Source organism: Bos indicus x Bos taurus, chromosome 1 (assembly GCF_003369695.1).
Source record: "Bos indicus x Bos taurus breed Angus x Brahman F1 hybrid chromosome 1, Bos_hybrid_MaternalHap_v2.0, whole genome shotgun sequence".
In the NCBI taxonomy this organism is placed as follows: domain Eukaryota; kingdom Metazoa; phylum Chordata; class Mammalia; order Artiodactyla; family Bovidae; genus Bos; species Bos indicus x Bos taurus.
Window position 1 is genome coordinate 46,904,452 of NC_040076.1, and position 23,711 is coordinate 46,928,162.

Here is a 23,711-nt window from a genome sequence, read left to right on the forward strand (position 1 = left end):
CGCGCTCACCAAACACCTCATCACCTGAGCTGCTCGGACCTGGGAAGGGCACAAAACACAGGCTCAACCGAGTCTGAGCCTCTGAGGACTACCCGAGTGCCTAAACCTGAGCAGCTTGGACCCGGGAGGTGCAAGCAGCCCAGGGCCAGACACAGATGGTTCCCAGCGGAGCAGCCTAGAGCCTGAGCAGTGTGGGCAGGGAGGCTACACGCGCCGTGAGCGGGGGCAGACCCAGTGTGGCTGAGGCACTGCGAGCACACGCCAGTGTTATTTGTTTGCAGCATCCCTCTCTCCCCACAGCACGACTGAACAAGCGAGCCTGAAAACAAAACAAAACAAAAAAAGTGTCCTCCACCATCCCCTTTGTGTCAGGGTGGAAACCAGACACTGAAGAGACCAACAAACAGAAGAATCTATAACAGAGGGAACCGCCTTGGAAGCTACAGGCAATAGATTAAAACTCTGTGGTTAGTACCGACTACATAGGAAGGGGCCTATAGATCTTGGGAAATATAAGTTGGACCAAGGAACTAGCCGAAAATGAACTGAACCCACAAAACCCACAACAAAACTAGAGAAAGTCCTAGATATATTTTAACCATTTTTACGATCATTCTTTCTTCTTTTTTTAATTTTTTAAAGAATTTTAAGTCCTCTATTATTCCTTTAATTTTCACTTTTATAACCTACTATTACTTAGCCAAAAAAAAGACCCTATTTTTTTTAAAGCAAACTTCATATATATATATATGTATTATATTTTTTTTTGACTTTTTTCTTTTTCCTTCTTTTCCTTAACATTGCATTTTTGAAATTCCAAACTCTATTCTAGATTTTTAATTTTAGCTTTTTGGTATTTGTTATCAATTTTGTACCTATATTTTTTTTATATAATTTTTGTGACTTTTTTTTCTCTCTCTTTCTTTCTCTTCTTTTATATAACATTGTATATCTGAAATTCAAAACTCTACTCTAGATTTTTAATTTATGCCTTTTGATGTTTGTTATCAATTTTGTACCTATACTTTCTTTATAATTTTTGTGACTTTGTTTGTTTTTGTTTGTATGTTTTTTCTCTCTTTTTTCTTCTTCTTCTTTTTTTTTAACATTGTATTTTTGAAATTCCAAACTCTACTCTAGATTTTTAACTTTTGCTTTTTGGTATTTGTTTTCAATTTTGTACCTATATTTTCTTTATAATTTTTGCGACTTTGTTTGTTTTGGTTTGTTTGTTTTTTTTTTCTCTCTCTTTGTTTTCCTTCTTCTTTTCTTTAACACTGTATTTTTGAAATTCCAAACTCTACTCTAAATTTTTAATTTCTGCTTTTATGTATTTGTTACCAATTTTGTACCTTTAAGAACCCAATCTAAAAAAAAATAAATAAAAATTAAAAAAAAAAAAAAAAAGAACCCAATCTTCAGTACTCATTTTTCACTAGGGAGCAAGATTACTGGCTTGACTGCTCCCTGTCCCTTTGGACTCTCCTTTTTCTCCACCAGGTCACCTGTGTCTCCTTCCTAACCCCTGTCTACTCTACCCAACTCGGTGAATTTCTGTGTGTTCCAGACGGTGGAGAACACTTAGGGAACTGATTACTGGCTGGATCTGTCTCCCTCCTTTTCATTCCCCACTTTTATCCTCCTGGCCACCTCTGTCTCCTTTCTCCTTCTTCTCTTCTCTGTATAACTCCATGAACATCTCTGAGCGGTCCAGTTGTGGAGTGCACATAAGGAAGTGATTACTGGCTAGCCCACTCTCTCCTGTATTGATTCCACCTCATCTCATTCAGGTCACCTCTAATTCCCTCCTCCCTCTTCTCTTCTCCATGTAACGCTGTGAACCTCTCTGGGTGACCCTCACGGTGGAGAAACTTTTCATCGTTAACATAGATGTTTTATCAGTGGTGCTGTATAGAAGGAGTTTTGAAACGACTGTAAAAATAGGACCGATAACTGGAAGCAGGAGGCTTAAATCCAAACCCTGACTCCAGGGAACTCCTGACTCCAGGGAACATTAATTGACAGGAGTTCATCAAACGCCTCCATACCTACACTGAAACCAAGCACCACCCAAGGGCCAACAAGTTCCAGGGCAAGACATACCAAGCAAATTCTCCAGCAACAAAGGAACACAGCCTTGAGCTCCAAGATACAGGCTGCCCAAAGTCACCCCAAAACCATAGACATCTCATAACTCATTACTGGACACTTCATTGCACTCCAGAGAGAAGAAATACAGCTCCACCCACCAGAACACCGACACAAGCTTCCCTAACCAGGAAACCTTAAAAAGCCACCTGTACAAACCCACACACAGCGAGGAAACACCACAATAAAGAGAACTCCACAAACTACCAGAATACAGAAAGGGCACCCCAAACTCAGCAATTTAAACAAGATGAATAGACAGAGGAATACCCAGCAGATAAAGGAACAGGATAAATGCCCACCAAACCAAACAAAAGAGGAAGAGATAGGGAATCTACCTGATAGAGAATTCCAAATAATGATAGTGAAATTGATCCAAAATCTTGAAATCAAAATGGAATCACAGATAAATAGCCTGGAGACAAGGATTGAGAAGATGCAAGAAAGGTTTAACAAGGACCTAGAAGAAATAAAAAAGAGTCAGTATATAAAGAATAATGCAATAAATGAAATTAAAAACACTCTGGAGGCAACAAATAGTAGAATAACAGAGGCAGAAGATAGGATTAGTGAATTAGAAGATAGAATGGTAGAAATAAATGAATCAGAGAGGAAAAAAGAAAAACGAGTTAAAAGAAATGAGGACAATCTCAGAGACCTCCAGCACAATATTAAACGCTACAACATTTGAATCACAGGGGTCCCAGAAGAAGAAGACAAAAAGAAAGACCATGAGAAAATACTTGAGGAGATAATAGTTGAAAACTTCCATAAAATGGGGAAGGAAATCGTCACTCAAGTCCAAGAAAACCAGAGAGTCCCAAACAGGATAAACCCAAGGCGAAACACCCCAAGACACATATTAATCAAATTAACAAAGATCAAACACAAAAAACAAATATTAAAAGCAGCAAGGGAAAAACAACAAGTAACACACAAGGGAATTCCCATAAGGATAACAGCTGATCTTTCAATAGAAACTCTTCAAGCTAGGAGGGAATGGCAAGACATACTTAAAATAATGAAAGAAAATAACCTACAGCCCAGATTATTGTACCCAGCAAGGATCTCATTCAAATATGAAGCAGAAATCAAAAGCTTTACAGACAAGCAAAAGCTGAGAGAATTCAGCACCACCAAACCAGCTCTCCAACAAATACTAAAGGATATTCTCTAGACAGGAAACACAAAAACGGTGTATAAATTCAAACCCAAAACAATAAAGTAAATGGCAATGGGATCATACTTATCAATAATTACCTTAAACGTAAATGGGTTGAATGCCCCAACCAAAAGACAAAGACTGGCTGAATGGATACAAAACAAGACCCCTACATATGTTGTCTACAAGAGACCCACCTCAAAACAGGGGACACATACGGACAGAAAGTGAAGGGCTGGAAAAAGATTTTCCATGCAAATAGAGACCAAAAGAAAGCAGGAGTAGCAATACTCATATCAGATAAAATAGACTTTAAAACAAAGGCTGTGAAAAGAGACAAAGACGGTCACTACATAATGATCAAAGGATCAATCCAAGAAGATATAACAATTATAAATATATATGCACCCAACACGGGAGCACAGCAATATGTAAGACAAATGCTAACAAGTATGAAAGGAGAAATTAACAATAACACAATAAGAGTGGGAGACTTTAACACCCCACTCACAACTATGGATAGATCAACTAAACAGAAAATTAACAAGGAAACACAAACTTTAAATGATACAATAGACCAGTTATACCTAATTGATATCTATAGGACATATCATCGCAAAACAATGAATTTCACCTTTTTCTCAAGCACACATGGAACCTTCTCCAGGATAGATCACATCCTGGGTTATAAATCTAGCCTTGGTAAATTAAAAAAAAATAGAAATCATTCCAAGCATCTTTTCTGACCACAGTGCAGTAGGATTAGATCTCAATTACAGAAGAAAAACTATTAAAAATTCCAACATATGGAGGCTGAACAACATGCTGCTGAATAACCAACAAATCACAGAAGAAATCAAAAGAGAAATCAAAATTTGCACAGAAACGAATGAAAATGAAAACACAACAACCCAAAACCTGTGGGACACTGTAAAAGCAGTCCTAAGGGGAAAGTTCATAGCAATACAGGCGTACCTCAAGAAACAAGAAAAAAAGTCAAATAGATAAGCTAACTCTACACCTAAAGCAACTAGAAAAGGAAGAAATGAAGAAACCCAGGGTTAGTAGAAGGAAAGAAATCTTAAAAATTAGGGCAGAAATAAATGCAAAAGAAACAAAAGAGACCATAGCAAAAATCAACAAAGCCAAAAGCTGGTTATTTGAAAGGATAAATAAAATTGACAAACCATTAGCCAGACTCATCAAGAAACAAAGGGAGAAAAATCAAATCAACAAAATTAGAAATGAAAATGGAGAGATCACAACAGACAACACAGAAATACAAAGGATCATAAGAGACTACTATCAACAGTTATATGGCAATAAAATGGACAACGTGGAAGAAATGGACAAATTCTTAGAAAAGTACAACTTTCCAAAACTCGACCAGGAAGAAATAGAAAATCTTAGCAAACCCATCACAAGCAAGGAAATCGAAACTGTAATCAAAAATCTTCCAGCAAACAAAAGCCTGGGTCCAGACGGCTTCACAGCTGAATTCTACCAAAAATTTAGAGAAGAGCTGACACCTATCCTACTCAAACTCTCCCAGAAAATTGCAGAGGAAGGTAAACTTCCAAACTCATTCTATGAGGCCACCATCACCCTAATACCAAAACCTGACAAAGATCCCACAAAAAATGAAAACTACAGGCCAATATCACCGATGAACATAGACGCAAAAATCCTTAACAAAATTCTAGCAATCAGAATCCAACAACACATTAAAAAGATCATACACCATGACCAAGTGGGCTTATCCCAGGGATGCAAGGATTCTTCAATATCCGCAAATCAATCAATGTAATACACCACATTAACAAACTGACAAATAAAAACCATATGCTTATCTCAATAGATGCAGAGAAAGCCTTTGACAAAATTCAACATCCATTTATGATAAAAACTCTCCAGACAGCAGGAATAGAAGGAACATACCTCAATAATAAAAGCTATATATGACAACCCCACAGCAAACATTATCCTCAATGGTGAAAAATTGAAAACATTTCCTCTAAAGTCAGGAACAAGACAAGGGTGCCCACTTTCACCATTACTATTCAACATAGTTTTGGAAGTTTTGGCCACAGCAATCAGAGCAGAAAAAGAAATAAAAGAATCCAAATTGGAAAAGAAGAAGTAAAACTCTCACTGTTTGCAGATGACATGATCCTCTACATAGAAAACCCTAAAGACTCCACCAGAAAATTACTAGAACTAATCAATGACTATAGTAAAGTTGCAGGATATAAAATCAACACACAGAAATCCCTTGCATTCCTATACACTAATAATGAGAAAACAGAAAGAGAAATTAAGGAAACAATTCCATTCACCATTGCAACGGAAAGAATAAAATACTTAGGAATATATCTACCTAGAGAAACTAAAGACCTATATATATAAAACTATGAAACACTGGTGAAAGAAATCAAAGAGGACACTAATAGATGGAGAAATATACCATGTTCATGGATTGGAAGAATCAATATAGTGAAAATGAGTATACTACCCCAAGCAATTTATAGATTCAATGCAATCCCTATCAAGCTACCAACGGTATTCTTCACAGAGCTAGAACAAATAATTTCACAATTTGTATGGAAATACAAAAAACCTCAAATAGCCAAAGCAATCTTGAGAAGGAAGAATGGAACTGGAGGAATCAACCTACCTGACTTCAGGCTCTTCTACAAAGCCACAGTCATCAAGACAGTATGGTACTGGCACAAAGACAGAAATATAGATCAATGGAACAAAGTAGAAAGCCGAGAGACAAATCCACGCACCTATGGACAACTTATCTTTGACAAAGGAGGCAAGAATATACAATGGATTAAAGACAATCCCTTTAACAAGTAGTGCTAGGAAAACTGGTCAGCAAATTGTAAAAGAATGAAACTAGACCACTTTCTAACACCATACATAAAAATAAACTAAAAATGGATTAAAGATCTCAACGTAAGACCAGAAACTATAAAACTCCTAGAGGAGAACGTAGGCAAAACACTCTCCGACATACATCACAGCAGGATCCTCTATGACCCACCTCCAAGCATATGGAAATAAAAACAAAAATAAATAAACGGGACCTAATTAAACTTAAAAGTTTCTGCACAACAATAGAAACTATTAGCAAGGTGAAAAGACAGCCTTCAGAATGGGAGAAAATAATAGCAAATGAAGCAACTGACAAACAACTTATCTCAAAAATATACAAGCAACTCCTACAGCTCAATTTCAGAAAAATAAATGACCCAATCAAAAAATGGGCCAAAGAACTAAATAGACATTTCTCCAAAGAAGACATACAGATGGCTAACAAACACATGAAAAAATGCTCAACATCACTCATTATCAGAGAAATGCAAATCAAAACCACTGTGAGGTACCATTTCACGCCAGTCAGAATGGCTGCGATCCAAAAGTCTATAAGCAATAAATGCTGGAGAGGGTGTGGAGAAAAGGGAACCCTCTTACACTGTTGGTGGGAATGCAAACTAGTACAGCCTCTATGGAGATCAGTGTGGAGATTCCTTAAAAAACTGAAAATAGAACTGCCTTATGACCCAGCAATCCCACTGCTGGGCATACACACTGAGGAAACCAGAAGGGAAAGAGACACATGTACCCCAATGTTCATCGCAGCACTGTTTATAATAGCCAGGACATGGAAGCAACCTAGATGCCCATCAGCAGATGAATGTATAAGAAAGCAGTGGTACATGTACACAATGGAGTATTACTCAGCCATTAAAAAGAATACATTTGAATCAGTTCTAATGAGGTGGATGAAACTGGAGCCTATTATACAGAGTGAAGTAAGCCAGAAAGAAAAACACCAATACAGTATACTAATGCATACATACGGAATTTAGAAAGATGGTAACAATAACCCTGTATACGAGACAGCAAAAGAGATACTGATGTATAGAACAGTCTTATGGACTCTGTGGGAGAGGGAGAGGGTGGGAAGATTTGAGAGAATGACATTGAAACATGTGTAATATCATGTATGAAACGAGTCGCCAGTCCAGGTTCGATGCACGATACTGGATGCTTGGGGCCTGTGAACTGGGACGACCCAGAGGGATGGTATGGGGAGGGAGGAGGGAGGAGGGTTCAGGATGGGGAACACATGTATACCCGTGGTGGATTCAGTTCAATATTTGGCAAAACCAATACAATATTGTAAAGTTTAAAAATAAAATTAAAAAAAAAAAATCTATTTCTCATTTCCACTGTATAATCATAAGGGATTTGATTTAGGTCATACCTGAATGGTCTAGTGGTTTTCCCTACTTTCTTCAATTTATGTCTGAATTTGACAATAAGGAGCTCATGATCTGAGCCACAGTCAACTCCTGGTCTTGTTTTTGCTGACTGTATAGAGCTTCTCCATCTTTGGCTGCAAAGAATATAATCAATCTGATTTTGGTGTTGACCATCTGGTGATGTCCATGTGTAGAGTCTTCTCTTGTGTTGTTGGAAGATGGTGTTTGTTATGACCAGTGTATTTTCTTGGCAAAACTCTATTAGTCTTTGCCCTGCTTCATTCCGTATCCCAAGGCCAAATTTACCTGTTACTCCAGGTGTTTCTTGACTTCCTACATTTGCATTACAGCCCCCTATAAACACAAATTGGAATCAAGATTGCTGGGAGAAATATCAGTAACCTCAGATATGCAGATGACACCACCCTTATGGCAGAAAGTGAAGAGGAACTCAAAAGCCTCTTGATGAAAGTGAAAGTGGAGAGTGAAAAAGTTGACTTAAAGCTCAACATTCAGAAAACAAAGATCATGGCATCCGGTCCCATCACTTCATGGGAAATAGATGGGGAAACAGTGGAAACAGTGTCAGACTTTATTTTTTTGGGCTCCAAAATCACTACAGATGGTGACTGCAGCCATGAAATTAAAAGACGCTTACTCCTTGGAAGGAAAGTTATGACCAATCTAGATAGCATATTCAAAAGCAGAGACATTACTTTGCCAACAAAGCTTTGTCTAGTCAGTGCTATGGTTTTTCCTGTGGTCATGTAAGGATGTGAGAGTTGGACTGTGAAGAAGGCTGAGCACCGAAGAATTGATGCTTTTGAACTGTGGTGTTGGAGAAGACTCTTGAGAGTCCCTTGGACTGCAAGGAGATCCAACCAGTCCATTCTGAAGGAGATCAGCCCTGGGATTTCTTTGGAAGGAATGATGCTGAAGCTGAAACTCCAGTACTTTGGCCACCTGATGCGAAGAGTTGACTCATTGGAAAAGACTGTGATGCTGGGAGGGATTGGGGGCAGGAGGAGAAGGGGACGACAGAGGATGAGATGGCTGGATGGCATCACTGACTCGATGGACGTGAGTCTGGGTGAACTCCGGGACTTGGTGATGGACAGGGAGGCCTGGCGTGCTGCGACTCATGGGGTCGCAAAGAGTCAGACATGACTGAGCGACTGATCTGATCTGATCTGATCTGATAATGAAAAGGACATCTTTTGGGAGGTGTTAGTTCTAAAAGGTCTTGTACGTCTTCATAGAACTGTTCAACTTCAGCTTTTTCAGCGTTACTGGTTGGGGCATAGACTTGGATTACTGTAATATTGAATGGTTTGCCTTGGAAACGAACGGACATCATTCTGTCATTTTTGAGATTGCATCCAAGTACTGCATTTCGGACTATTTTGTTGACCATGATGGCTACTCCATTTCTTCCGAGGGATTCCTGCCCGCAGTAGTGGATATAATGGTCATCTGAGTTAAATTCACCCATTCCAGTCCATTTTAGTTCGCTGATTCTTAGAATGTCTACATTCACTCTTACCATCTCTTGTTTGACCATTTCCAATTTGCCTTAATTCATGGACCTGACATTCCAGGTTCCTATGCAATATTGCTCTTTACAGCATCGGACCTTGCTTCTATCACCAGTCACTTCCACCGCTAGGTATTGTTTTTGCTTTGGCTCCATCCCTTCATTCTTTCTGGAATTATTTCTCCACTGATCTCCAGTAGAATATTGGGCCCCTACTGACCTGGGGAGTTCCTCTTTCAGTATACTGTTCATGGGGTTCTCAAAGGAAGAATACTGAAGTGGTTTGCCATTCCCTCTCCAGTGGACCACATTCTGTCAGAAGTACTACAAAACCTATAAACAAGCAGAAAATGCACAGCCAATGCTAGCATAATCTCTGAGAAACTTTAATGGACATTCTTTTAATTCACAGGAAAAGGTGGTCTAAGTAATTTATGAAGTACTAGTCAGAAATTAACTATGCATCAGCTTCCATTATAATAGGCTCTACTTAAAATGGACTATAGCATGAAATATATTCCCCAAATTGGAGTCAAGGTCAAAACATATTTTTGTGATTATATGGCATATAGAGGAAAGCTTGATAGCAAAGGAATGTGCTTTGTTGAAAAGAAGGTTCTGATAAGGTTAAGGTTAAAATAATTCTGCCAAACATGCCAGCAGCTAGGCAGATTTTGAAATTGTTATCCTGAGTCATTTTCTTTCTATCACCTTTAAAGGTTCAAAAGGTTTGACTTAGCCCAAAAACTACTGGAGAAACATCAAATTGCCCCTTGGTGTAGTTCAACAATCACTGAAGCTTCTCATCTTAGAGAGAAATTTCCATTTCAAAAACACTCTTCTTATTTTTGATGAAAAGAAACATGGAGATCACATATTTTAAAATCTCATTTTCAGACAAGTGTGAAGATACCCAGAGAATTCTAAAACTGGCTACAGGGCCACAACTAAAAATATGTGTGGTGTAACCAGACTCTTTCAATGGAATTATTTCTACTATTCCTTTGACATTTTCACATAAGAAAAACAAATCAGTTAAGATTAAAAGATTTTAAATAATTTAGATAGAGACTAAGTTGTTATTTACTTGCTTGGCAAGTTCTTTCTTTAAAGACAAAGAAATCTGAAGCTTTTATATACTATTTTTGGCTAGAAAGGATAGAAATATTCCTTATGCATAAAGAAAAAACTTTCCATACATGAAGTCTGTGCCTCACCAGTAATTATTCCCAATGTAGACAAATTGTTTCACTACATTCTCTAATAAACTTTTCAACTTTCATTTATTATTACACTCTAAAAATGAAACTATTATTTGCTAGATTATTTAGACTGTTCATAAATACTTATCTCATGATTATATTTTATTCCTAACTGGAACTGTCTCATTTTATTCTACATTCATAAAAATCTCCTTTACATGGGATTTCCAAATATAAATATCGGTCTCATGGTGGTTTGGTTTAAAAAACTGTATGGTGTACTAAATCTAGTCACTTCCTTGGTAATCAAATGCGTGCTTCCTTCTTTTGCTGCCATCCTCTATGAACATGGATATCTCACCATATCATTTTGATGTAAAATTTGCAGTTAGGGAATACCTTTATGTAGTCCACATACAGTTTCTTAGGAGGACACAAAGTTTTCTAATAAAGGGTCTTTGCCTCAAGGAACTAAAAATCTTTAAAGAAGATAAATGAACTAAAAAACAAAAAAACCACCCAAAACCTTCAGTACCAGGAAGTCTGTATTAACTATGTGTGGTTAAATAGATTGTTACTGGAGGATTGGTGAGGACTTCATGGAATAGGTGGCTTTGGGTTTGAGCTTGGAAGGGTAAATAGGGAAGAAGAAGGGAACATAGTAGGGTAAGATATCCTACTTCAAAAGAAATGAAGATTAGGAAGTATAAGATATGGCTGGTAGTTCCTGCCTAGGGAAAGGGAGGTGAGATGGCATACTTTTAAATGGATTAAGATACTAAGACATCGCAAGAGTTGCCGTGCACCATTCTTTTTAAAATGACAGCCTGTATGACTCATCATTCACATTTCTCTGTAGGGAATATGCTATGCACAGGCCTGTACTATAATTAACAGGGCTTCTTTGAAAAATAAGAATGACTTTTTCATCACTCCCAGCCGAAGGGCTAGGAGCAGTAAAAAGTACATCCTGGAAAGCCATCTTGAAAACAAGATGTTGAAGTACTGATGTGACTGATGGAAAACCATTTGTGACTGTTCCTATAACCAGAGCCTTGAGGGAGTTGCTGAAAAAGGGCATCACTAGCTGAAGGGCTAAACAAAGTCCTGAAACGCCTGAAGGTTTGACTTTGAAGACTGTGCACTGAGATTGTAAAGAACAGATATCTCTAGAGCATGAATAAGGAAGTAGAAGTTAACAATAAAAGGCATGCAAGGATTAGGATCTGGGCTTTTGCCTGGGAATGACTTCAGCCCCCTGATCCCCACTTTATTTCTGAATCTTCTTTTCCTTATTCTTCTGTAGCACCTCTCCCTCAGATAGGTTCGTTGTTGGACTGGTCCCAACATTCTCCAATATAATTCAAGTTTTTCTTCTCTGTGTGTAGTTAGAAAACTCTATAATTAAAGAAAATTCAGCCCTACCAAGGAAGAGCCAAACCTCACAATCAATGAGAATTTTATAACAAAAGAAGTGAATAACACAGTGCTACTCAAAGTGTGTTCTGGACCATTTAAACTATTGGTAACCAATCCACAAAAGATAAATGTATAAATTGAGTAGGGTTTTGAAAGTCTTTTGTCAGGACAGTATGACCCCAATATTCATGCTCATGATCAGTAGCCTTGTTTTGTTGAACAGGGTCTATTAATAGAACGGTTTGAGTATATTGAACTCATCTCCTGGTTCATAGGTGAAACAAGCTACTACATTTTGATTATATTCAGGGAACCACATTTCATTCTGTGGAGGGTTAAAAATGAAAAAAAAAAAAAGTTTTTTTTTTTTTTTTTTTTTTTACCCACAGATAGCTAGACAATGGCCTCAATAAAGAGTTAAGAGGGACATTGATTCATCTATTTTCTGAAAATATTTATCTCACACCTACTGTACACTGATTTTTAGTTGTAGATGAGTATGTTTCATTCACAGAGTTTGCTGGGAAAATACTTTTTTAGCTTTTTCTCCTAAATTCAGCTACCTTTTGGACTGTGGTAACTAGAGATGAGATGCTGTTGTCCTAATAAATCCCTGAGCAATATGTGTATAATAACACTGTAAGTTATTGAGCACTAACCATGTGCTATGCAATGTACTAAGCATTTTACAAATATTCACTATTGTATGTCAGGGCACAGTCAGAAAACTAATAGGTGTTTGAGTAGGGACCTTTTAACCTAGAGAATTGGTTATACAGGTGTGAGAGAGCTGGAGAAGGAAACAGATAATAAACATATGGAAGCAGCTACATGTATTTTACACCCTAACAAGTGAACAGTAGAATTGAGTTTACCAGAATCTGGTAGATTGCTTAAGGGTGCTCAAACTTTTGATGAGGAGGTTACTCAGGTATAGTTGCCATCTTATGAATCTGAGAAATGGCCCACAGGACCAGTGCTTTGTTCTCTGAAGCAATGGCAAGGACAGACTATTGCTAGCATCAATAAGAGTGCAAGTGTGTTAAAATAAGATGGAGGCTCAACACCAGGGTCTCCATGACACAAGCAGCTGTGCCACCTTCACACTCAATCCTCAATGGGGCAGAGCTGCCACAGGCAAAAAAAAAAAAAAAAAAAAGGTGTCAAATCTATGCATTCAGGGTAGCTTCAGTCATGTCCAACTCTTTGTGACCCTGTAGACTGTGGCCTGCCTGGCCTCTCTGTTAGGGGGTTTCTCTAGGCAAGATACTAGAGTATATTGGCCAATATTGGTTGCTATGCCCTTCTAGAGCACTATATTTCCTACCACCATAGCTGCCAACTCCCCTGAGTACCTGGTGCTGCCAGAACTGCTGTGACCCAAGCAGCTGCACCACCCAAGCAGCTGCACCTGGCCCTCACAGGGCAGACACAAGTCCTCCAGGGCAGCCTCAGGAGCAAACCCCAGTGGATGACCCATATGCAGAGTTAGAAATAAAACCACAATTGAAACCCAGGAGCAGTGCAGCTAAGGAAGAAGACCTGAAACCTCTCCACCAGCTGTACAAGCTGCAGATTAAATCCACACACTCAACTAGGCAGGCTGTGTCTATGGAAATAAAAAAGGTCATTGAGAGCTCCCACAAAAGAAAACACACAAGTTCTGATAGCTGTGGACATAGGAGGCAAGAACACGCAGGAGTAGGACCAGATTAGAATCTGAGCTTCCCCCACAGTGAGTCCAGAAACCAGCACAGTGTTGGAGGGCATCCTAGGAAGGTGAGAGGCTCCTAGGTGTGACTAGGTGTGACTCCCAGTGAAGGAAAAGATACTGACAGTAGTGACTCAAGAAAAACATTTATTATTCTTGTGTTTTGACTTGTTCTGTAGTTTCTTTTGGATTTTTTTTTCTTTTTCTTTTTTTCCTTTCCTCCCCACCCTAATCCCCCATTGTGGTTGTCAATTTTATTGGCATTATGAAATCTAATTGAGCTTTTGCATTTTTTTTCAATCATACTTTTTATTGTTGTTATAAACGTCTGCCTCTATGTTGGGCTTTTGCAGTTCTGTGGAGTTTTCCTTTTTTTTTTCTTTCTTTTTTCTTCTTTTTTAATTTAAAATTTTTAAACCTATTATTATTTTTCCTACATTTATTCCTTTATTTAATAGCTTAGTTTGTAAAGAATCCACCTGTAATGCAGGAGACCCTGGTTCAATTCCTGGGGTCAGGAAGATCTGCTGGAGAAGGAATAGGCTACCCACTCCAGTATTCTTGGGCCTCCTTTGTGGCTCAGCTGGTAAAAAATCTGCCTGCAATGCAGGAGACCTGAGTTCAGTCCCTGGGTTGGGAAGATACCCTGGAGAAGGGAGAGGCTACCTGCTCCAGTATTCTGGCCTGGAGAATTCCATGGACTATAAAGTCCATGGGGTCACAAAGAGTCGGACACAACTGAATGACTTTCGCTTGCTTTTCTTACTGTTCTTTTCCCCTTCAGTTAATCTTTAATGTATATAAATCTTCTTTATCTACCTCTATTTAGTTTTGCATATCTATTCTTTCTTCCCTTTCATTTCAAGATATTTGTTAGCTTTGCTTTCATTGCTTTATTCCCCAGTTGGCACCTTGGTTTAGTTTTGTTTTCCAGTTTGTACTTTAGTTAGCTTTGTTCTTAATTGGTAGATAAAATTTTTGGTTTCCTTTGTTTGCCAGGTCAATCTATTGTACTTTATTTTTGTTGGACTGTTTTTATTTTGCTCGTGTATGTGTATGTTCCATTATTTTAATTATTATTTGCCTGATTTTATATTTGACTTTAGTGTGGGGTTCATCTTTGTTTTCTTGATTTTGGGTCTGTGTTTTAATCTCACTTAATGCCATAACAAACCACTTGTGGAATCTTCAATCCTGGCCAGAGATCAAATCCTGAGCCTTTGGAGTGGAAGTACTGACTCCAAGACCCTAGACTACCAGAGAATTAACCCTAGGGAGTATCAAATTGTGAGAACTCCCACAAAAGAAACTACTTGAATATAAGACCCAAATCACCCAACCACCAGTAGCACCCTGTGCAGGATGCCTCATCCAAAAAACAAACAAAACAAAAATACAAACCAAATCATCAACATACAGGGTTACCACCTCACTCAGCCTTGCCCTTCAGAGGAAAAACAAAACACACACAAAAAAACTTAGCATAAATCTCACCCTATACGAAGCTTACACAAACCACTGTACCAACCTTAGGGGGACAGAAACCAAAAGGAAGAAATAATTCAACCTTGAAGCCTGGGAAAAGGAGACCTCAAACACAATAAGTTTAAAAAAAATAATTAAAAGGTGGATAAATACTGCACAAATGAAGGAACTAACTAGAAACACAGAAGTCCAAATAAGTGAAGAGGAAATAGTCAAACTATCTGAAAAAGAATTCAGAATAATGATAGTAAAGATGATCAAAAACCTTGAAAACAGAATGGAGAAAATGCAAGAATCAATAAACAAAGACCTAGAAGATTTAAAGAATAAACATACAGAGACAAACAACACAATTACTGAAATAAAAATACTCTAGAAAGAATCAATAGCAGAAATTCTGAAGCAGAAGAACGAATCAGAATGAGCTGGAAGACAAAATGGTGGAAATAACTTCTGAAGAGCAGAACAAAGTAAAAAGAATGAAAAGAACTGAGGATAGTCTCAGAGACCTCTGGGACAATATCAAACACACCAATATGTGAATTATAGGGGTCCCAGAAGAAGAAGAGAAAGAAATGGTATGAGAAAATTTTTGATGAGATTATGGTTGAAAATTTCCCCAATATGGAAAAGGAAATCGTCAATCAAGTCCAAGAGGCACAAAGAGTCCCATACAGAATAAACTCAAGGAGAAACACGACAGGACAAACGCTAATCAAACTAACAAAGATTAAACACAAAGAATATTAAAAGCAGCAAGGGAAAAGCAACAAGTAACATACAAGGGAAACCCGATACACTTAACAGCTGATCTTTCAACAGAAGCTCTGCAGGCCAGAAGGAAATGGAAGAATATATATAAAGTACTGAAAGGGAAAAATGTACAACCAAGATTACTGTACCCGGCAAGGATCTCATTCAGAATTGATGGAGAAATAAAAAGCTTTTCAGATAAGCAAAAGTTAAGAGAATTCAGTACCAGCAAGCCAGCTTTACAACAAATGTTAAAGGGACTTTACATTTTACATATATATAGTCAAGAAATATCAGAGAAGAAAAAGATCTACAAAATCAAACACCAAAAAATTAAGAAAATGGCAATAGGAACATATATATCAATAATTGCTTTAAATGTAAACAGATTAAATGCTCCAACCAAAAGACACAGACTGGCTGAATGGATACAAAAACAAGACCCATATAAGCTGTCTGTAAGAAACCCACTACAGAACTAAAGACACATATAGACTGAAAGTGAGAGGATGAAAAAAAAATTCCATGCAAATTGAAAGCAAAAGAAAACTGGAGTAGCTATCCTCATATCAGACAAAATAAACCTTAAAATAAAGACTATTACAAGAGATAAGGAAGTACACTACATAATGATCAAGGGATCAGTCCATGAGGAAGACATAACAATTGTAAATATCAATGCACCCAACATAGGAGCACCACAAAACATAAGACAAACACTGACAGAGATAAAAGGAGAAATTGACAGTAACACAATAATAATAGACTTTAACACCCCACTTACACCAAGGGACAGGTCATCAAAACAGAAAATTAATATGGAAACACAAGTCTTAAATGATACATTAGATGAGATGGATCTCATTGATATCTTCAGGACATTCCATCCAAATGCAGAAGAATACACCTTCTTCTCAAGTGCACATGTAACATTCTCTGGTCTGGACAACATCTTGGGTCACAAATCAAGCCTCAGTAAATTTAAGAAAATTGAAATAATACCAAGCATCTTTTCTGACCACAGAACTATGAGATTAGATATCAATTACAAGAAAAAAAAAAACTGTAAGAAACATAAATACATGGAGATTAACCAACACATTTCTAAATACCCAACAGGTTAATGAAGAAATCAAAAGGGAAATAAAAATATTTCTAGAAACAAATGACAATGAAAAGATGACAACTCAAAACCTATGGGATGCAACAAAAGCAATTCAAGAGGGAGGTTTATAGCAATACAGTCCTACCTCAAGAAATAGGAAAAACATCAAACAGACAACCTAATGTTACAACTACAACAACTGGAAAAAAGAAAAGAACAACAAAAAAACCCCCAAAGTTAGAAGGAAAGAAATTATGAAGACCAGAACAGAAATAAGTGAAAAAGAAGTGAAAGACACAATAGTAAAGATTTATAAAACTAAAAGCTGGTTCTTTGAGAAGATAAACAAAATTTACAAACCTTTGGCCAGACTCATCAAGGAAAAAAGAGAGAGGAATCAAATTAACAAAATTAGAAATGAAAAAGGAGAGGTTACAACAGACATTGCAGAAATACAAAGACCATAAGAGACTATTATGAACAATTATGTGACAATAAAATGGATAACCTGGAAGAAATGGACAGGTTCTTAGAAAAGTTCAATCTTCAAAGACTGAACCAGAAAGAAATAGAAATTATGAACAACCCAATTACAAGCATTGATATTGAAGCTGTGATAAAAAATCTCCAAAAAAACAAAAGCCCAGGACCAGATGGCTTCACAGGAGAATTCTATTAAACATTCAGAGAAGAGCTAATGCCTATCCTAAAACTCTTTTGAAAAATTGCAGAAGAAGGAACACTTCCAAATTCATTCTGCAAGGCCATCACCCTGATACCAAAACCAGACAAAGACAACACAAAAAAGAAAACTACAGGCCAATATCACTGATTAACATAGATGCAAAAATCCTCAATAAAATTTTAGCAAACAGAATTCTATAGCACATTAAAAAGCTCATACACCATGATCAAGCTGGGTTTATTCCAGGGATACAAGAATTCTTCAGTATACTCAAATCAATCAACGTGATACACCATGTCAACAAATTGAAAGAAAAAGCTATATGATAATCTCAATAGATGCAGAAAAAGCCTTTGACAAAATCCAGCACCCATTTATGATTAAAACTCTTCAGAAAATGGGGATAGAAGGAATCTATCTCAATGTAGTAAAGACCATACATGATAAGCCCAAAGCAAACATTATTCTCAATGGTGAAAAACTGAACAAGACAAGAGTGTCCATTTTCACCACTATTATTTAACATAGTTCTGGAAGTCCTAGCTACAGCAATCAGAGAAGAAAAGAAATAAAAGGAATCCAGATCTGAAAAGAAGTAAAGCTCTCACTGTTTGCAGATGACATGATACTATATATAGAAAACCCTAAAGATGCTATCAGAAAATTACTAGGCTAATCTGTGAATTTAGCAAAATTGCAGGATATAAAATCAATACACAGAAATCACTTGCGTTTGTATATACTAACAATGAGAAATTAGAAAGAGAAATTAAGGAATCAATCCCATTCACCATTGCAACTAAAAGAATTAAATGTCTAGGAATAAACTTACCTGAGGATACCAAAGAACTGTACCCAGAAAAATTATAAGACACTAGTGAAAGAAATCAAAGATAACATAAACAGATGGAGAGATATTCCATGTGCCTGGGTAGGAAGAATCAATATTGTGAAAATGACTATACTACCAAATGCAATCTGCAGATTCAATGTGATCCCTATCAAATTACCAATGGCATTTTTCTCAGAATTAGAACAAAACATTTCACAATTCATATGGAAACACAAAAGACCTCGAATAGCCAAAGCAGTCTTGAGAAGGAAGAATGGAGCTAGAGGAATCGACCTTCCTGACTTCAGATTATACTACAAAGCTACACTCATCAAGACAGTATGGTACTGGCACAAAAACAGAAATATAGACCTAGGGAATAAGATAAAAAACCCAGAAATAAACCCATGTACCTATGGGTAGCTTATTTTTGACAAAGGAGGCAAGAATATAATTATGTAAAGTTTAAAAATAAAATAAAATAAAAAAAATTAAAAAAAAAAACAATGGTGCAAAGACAGCCTCTTCAATAAATGGTGCTGGGAAAACTGGACAGCTACATGTAAAAGAATGAAATTAGTACACTTCCTAACACCATGCAGAAAGATAAACTCAAAATAGATTAAAGATCTAAATGTAAGACCATAAACTATAAAACACTTGGAGGAAAACATAGGCAGAATACTCAATGACACAAATCAAAGATCCTCTGTGACCCATCTCCTAGAGTAATGGAAATAAAAACAAAAGTAAACAAGTGGGACCTGATTAAACATAAAAGCTTTTGCACAGCAAAGGAAACTATAAGCAAGGTGAAAAGACAACCCTCAGAATGGGAGAAAATAATAGCAAATTAAACAACTGACAAAGGATTAACTTCCAAAATATACAAGCAGCTCACATGACTCAATACCAGAAAAACAAATAACCCAATCAAAAAGTGGGAAAAAGACCTAAACAGACAATTCTTCCAAGAAGATACACAGATGGCTAACAAACACATGAAAAGATGCTCAACATTGCTCATTATTAGAGAAATGGAAACCAAATCTTCAGTGAGATATCACCTCACACTGGTCAGAATGGCCATTATCAAAAAGTCTACAAACAATAAACGCTGGAGAGGGTGTAGAGAAAAGGGGACACTCTTGCACTGTTGGTGGGAATGCAAACTGATACAGCCACTATGGAAGATGGTATGGAGATTCCGTAAAAAACTAGGAATAAAGCCACCATACGATTGTCACCCTGCTTATTTAACTTATATGCAGAATACACCATGAGAAATTCTGGGCTGGAAGAAGCACAAGCTGGAATCAAGATTGCCGGGAGAAATAGCAATAACTTCAGATATGCAGATGACACCACCCTTATGGCAGAAAATGAAGAGGAACTAAAAAGCCTCTTGATGAAAATGAAAGTGGAGAGTGAAAAAGCTGGCTTAAAGCTCAACATTCAGAAAATGAAGATCATGGCATCTGGTCCCATCACTTCATGGGAAATAGATGGGTAAACAGTGGAAACAGTGTCAGACTTTATTTTTCTGGGCTCCAAAATCACTGCAGATGGTGACTGCAGCCATGAAATTAAAAGATGCTTACTCCTTGGAAGAAAAGTTATGACCAACCTAGATAGCATATTAAAAAGCAGATACATTCTTTGCCAACTAAGGTCCGTCTTGTCAAGGCTATGGTTTTTCCAGTGGTCATGGATGGATGTGAGAGTTGGACTGTGAAGAATGCTGAGCGCTGAAGAATTGATGCTTTTGAACTGTGGTGTTGGAGAAGACTCTTGAGAGTCCCTTGAACTGCAAGGAGGTCCAACCCAGTCCATTCTGAAGATCAGCCCTGAGATTTCTTTGGAAGGAATGATGCTAAAGCTGAAACTCCAGTACTTTGGCCACTTCATGCAAAGAGTTGACTCATTGGAAAAGACTCTGATGCTGGGAGGGATTGGGGGCAGGAGGAGAAGGGGACGACAGAGGATGAGATAGCTGGATGGTATTACTGACTTGATGGACGTGAGTCTGAGTGAACTCCTGGAGTTGGTGATGGACAGGGAGGCCTGGCGTGCTGTGATTCATGGGGTTTCAAAGAGTTGGACACAACTGAGTGACTGAACTGAACTGATGACCCAACAATCTCTCTCCTAGGCATATACCCTGAGGAAACCAAAATTGAAAAAGACACATGTATCCCATTGTTCATTGCAGCACTATTTACAATAGCTAGAACATGAAAGCAACCTAGATGACTATCAACAAATGAATGGATAAATAAGTCATGGTACATATACACAATGGAATTTTACTCAACCATAACAAGGAACGCCTTTGAGTAGGTTCTAATGAGGTGGATGAATCTAAAACCTATTATACAGAATGAAGTAAGTCAGAAAGAGAAAGATAAATATCGTATTCTAATGCATATATACAGTATCTAGAAAAATGGTACTGAAGAATTTATTTGCAGGGCAGCAATGGGCAAACAGACATAGAGAATAGACTTACAGACATGGGGAGAGGGGAGGAAAGGGTGAGGTGTATGAAGAGAGTAACAATGAAACTTACGTTGCCATATGTAAAATAGATAGCCAATGGGAATTCGCTGTATGTTTCAGGAAACTAAAACAGGAGCTCTGTATCAACCTAGAGGGGTGGGGTGGGGAGGGAGATGCGAGGGAGGTTCAAAAGGAAGGGGATATATGTATACCTATGGCTGATTCATGTTGAGGTTTGACAGAAAACAACAAAATTCTGTAAAGCAATTATCCTTCAATTAAAAAAAAAAAAAAAAAAAAAAACGAGATGGAAGCTCAAATAAATGGATATGAATAATGCTGACAAAACAGCCTAAAACACGAGGAGGTCCTTTCTTCCTCCTCGTATTTTCCAGTCTGCCTCTTTGTGCCTCCTGCTGGTAGAACAATGAGATGTCCATTGGCAAAGGGATCGAAGAAGAGTAGTTTGTAGAGTCCCTCTTCAGCACCAGAAATCAGAAGAGAAAAGAACAGATTTGGGCTGAGAGACAATAGACAAAAACAGGCACAATCATTAACCCCACATATCCTGTGAGGTAGGTGCTATTATTATCTCTTTTCAGATAAATAAACCAAGAGCCTGAGATTTTAGGTTAGTTGTCCAAGGCCAACTGGTGGCAGCAGTGGATATGAACCAAGGCCGTCTGACAGGAGGGCTCCTGCCCTTGCCCTGTGTGCTATATTGCATCTTTGCTAAGCTGGGTAGTATGTCTGTTAAAGAGATTAGCTCATAAACACCATGTATTTACATAAACATATCACTATTTCTCTGGTTTTATGATTCCTGTTAGAGTTTTTCATTTTGAAGTTAAATATCTTTGAATTATTCTAGAACATTAAAATGATTCCCCCATTATTCTATCTATAAAGAAGAGAAAATGGGAAAAGAAGATTTATATTCTGATGTATGTGAAGCTTTATATTTCTCATAAAGCTTTACCTTATTGTTAATATGTCTTAATATGTTTAATTTTATGTATATGTGACTGGAATGTTATCAGGTAATGGGGCACAGTGTTAGTAGGGCTTCTTTATTCATTTATTTAATATATAAAAAGCCTCTTGATGAAGGTGAAAGTGGAGAGTGAAAAAGTTGACTTAAAGCTCAACATTCAGAAAACGAAGATCGTGGCATCCGGTCCCATCACTTCATGGGAAATAGAAGGGGAAACAGTGGAAACAGTGTCAGACTTTATTTTTTTGGGCTCCAAAATCACTACAGATGGTGACTGCAGCCATGAAATTAAAAGACGCTTACTCCTTGGAAGGGAAGTTATGTCCAACCTAGATAGCATATTCAAAAGCAGAGACATTACTTTGTCAACAATGGTTCGTCTAGTCAAGGCTATGGTTTTTCCTGTGGTCACATATGGGTGTGAGAGTTGGACTGTGAAGAATGCTGAGTGCCGAAGAATTGATGCTTTTGAACTGTGGTGTTGGAGAAGACTCTTGAGAGTCCCTTGGACTGCAAGGAGATCCAACCAGTCCATTCTGAAGGAGATCAGCCCTGGGATTTCTTTGGAAGGAATGATGCTAAAGCTGAAACTCCAGTACTTTGGCCACCTGATGTGAAGAGTTGACTCATTGGAAAAGACTCTGATGCAGGGAGGGATTGGGGGCAGGAGGAGAAGGGGACGACAGAGGATGAGATGACTGGATGGCATCACTGATTCGATGGACATGAGTCTGAATGAACTCCTGGAGTTGGTGATGGACAGGGAGGCCAGGCGTGCTGCGATTCATGGGGTCTCAAAGAGTCGGACACGACTGAGCAACTCATCTGATCTGATCTGAACATATATTTATTGATTCATTCATCTATTTCACATATTGTAGATGGTGTTGAAATGGCAATGAATAAGACAGATATGGTCCCAGGTTTCATGAAGCTTATATTTTGTTTGTTCAATAAAGTAGACTGGTGGATTAGTAAAAGGCATTACAGTGAGTTGCAATGTTTTAGTGGCTTTTTTTGTGTTCTTAGTCACTCAGTCGTATCTGACTCTCTGAAACCCCATGGACTACAGCTCACCAGACTCTTCTGTCCATGGGATTCTCCAGGCAAGAATCCCAAAATGGGTAGCCGTTCCCTTCTCCAGGGGATCTTCCCAACCCAGGGATCAAAACCCGGTTTCCCACATTGCATGTGGATTCTTTACTATCTTAGCCACCAGGGAAGTCCAGTGGCTTTATTAATTTATCATTTACTTACTTTAATGAATAATTGGACCAAACACCAAAGTTGATTTAAAATGTAGACTCAAATTTTTCTGTCTGTGCATCCCAAGAAAGAACAGGGAAGTAGGGTGATGGTCTGACTGGAAGTGATCATTTCTTTAGAAGTTCAGAATATAACACACAAAGATGAAGGTCTAGCAATGGCTTCATGGGAAAGTGCTCTAAAGTAATCAGAAACATTTAACTGGAAATAGGTTGGAAATAAAGGTAAAGTCTATTTAGTAATTTTTTCTTTGCCAAAGGAAACACATAACTCTCAACAATATAAGTTCAAGATAAAGGAGCAAGCAATTGAAAAATTTACCAGTGTTCCATCATTAACTTCAGAGATTTTCAACCAGAGTCTGAAAACATTGGCACATGCCTTAATTTATGGTAATCAAGCATATTTAATCACCAAGACATAAAATGAATCAGGCTAAATTGATTCATGGTTCTCTATGCTAGACTTTTGCCATGTTTCTAGTTATGATGGGAAGATCTGAGTTTGTATGTTTGAAATATCAGCATTTCTGGAACAACATTTTTTTTTGTGAAATTAAGAGAATTTTTACATGAGAAATATATTATAAAATTAGTATGATATTCCCATCCTTCATATAATGCTTATACTGTCACAACTAGC